The following is a 1,418-nucleotide window of genomic DNA, read 5'->3' as shown; positions in this document are numbered from 1 at the left end:
ATTTTTCTTAACCTACCATTTTTAGCTTTCATAGTTAGACTTTGAATTTTTGTCTAAAATTTTTTGTGCTATCTTCTCATCATTTTATAGGGTTGCTCACAAAATTTCAAGTCATTTGGATATCATTTGAGGGTAGCTGTAGTTCAAACCTACACCTTTATTTACATGACAAGGCAACTAGTTGTGTGCATGCTGAATGTAGTGTATGACTAGAGGCAATCCATCTGACTTACAACCCTTTGATCCTGAGATAGATAGGACATTTCATAGATTAGTTAGGCATCATTTTATACCTTTTGATCATTCTGAGCATTCCATAACTGGTGAATCTGTGCATTCTGTTATTGGTGATTTTGAACATCCTGATCTTGAGCATTATAATTTTGAGCATTCTGATTTTGAGCATTCTGATTTTGCACATTCTGAGAACATGGCACAACCTCCACCTCGTGAGAGGACTCTAAGGGAAATGGCTGCACCTGATTTCACCTATGAAAGCTTGTGCATCCAATACCCTGATGAGGATGTCCCATATGTTCTTAAGACTGGACTGATTCATTTGCTTCCAAAGTTTCATGGCCTTGCAGGTGAAGACCTGCACAAACATTTGAAAGAATTTCACATTGTCTGCTCCACCATGAAACCCCCAGATGTCCAAGAGGATCACATATTTCTGAAGGCTTTTCCTCATTCATTAGAGGGAGTGGCAAAGGACTGGCTGTATTACCTTGCTCCAAGGTCCATCACGAGCTGGGATGACCTTAAGAGAGTATTCTTAGAAAATTTTTTCCCTGCTTCCAGGACCACAGCCATCAGGAAGGATATCTCAGGTATTAGACAACTCAGTGGAGAGAGCCTGTATGAGTACTGGGAGAGATTTAAGAAACTATGTGCCAGTTGCCCCCACCATCAGATTTCAGAACAACTTCTTCTCCAATATTTTTATGAAGGACTCAGTAATATGGAGAGAAGTATGATAGATGCTGCCAGTGGTGGAGCCCTTGGAGACATAACTCCTGCTGAAGCCAGAAATTTAATTGAGAAGATGGCCTCCAACTCCCAACAGTTTAGCGCCAGAAATGATGCCATAGTCATTAGAGGAGTGCATGAGGTAGCTACAAACCCATCTGCATCATCTGAAACTAAAAAGCTTGAAGGCAAACTGGATGCGTTGGTCAACTTGGTAACCCAGCTGGCCTTGAATCAGAAATCTGTACCTGTCGCAAGGGTTTGTGGTTTGTGCTCCTCTGCTGACCACCATACAGACCTTTGCCCTTCCATGCAGCAACCTGGAGCAATTGAGCAGCCTAAAGCTTATGCTGCAAATATTTACAATAGACCTCCTCAACCTCAGCAGCAAAATCTACCACAGCAGAGCAATTATGACCTTTCCAGCAACAGATACAACCCTGGATGGA

The 1,418-nt window shown here is 41.9% G+C and overlaps 1 non-coding gene across 1 annotated transcript; it reads right to left on the bottom strand.

Moving 5' to 3' along the window:
* Positions 1–808: 808 nt before the first annotated feature.
* Positions 809–915, bottom strand: LOC113000556 (small nucleolar RNA R71). The gene has a single exon (XR_003265889.1). It is a non-coding gene; the product is annotated as a small nucleolar RNA R71 (small nucleolar RNA).
* Between the last annotated feature and the right edge of the window lie 503 nt (positions 916–1,418).

This window comes from Glycine max, chromosome 19 (assembly GCF_000004515.6).
Source record: "Glycine max cultivar Williams 82 chromosome 19, Glycine_max_v4.0, whole genome shotgun sequence".
NCBI lineage: Eukaryota > Viridiplantae > Streptophyta > Magnoliopsida > Fabales > Fabaceae > Glycine > Glycine max.
This window is presented reverse-complemented; position numbering and strand designations above follow the sequence as displayed.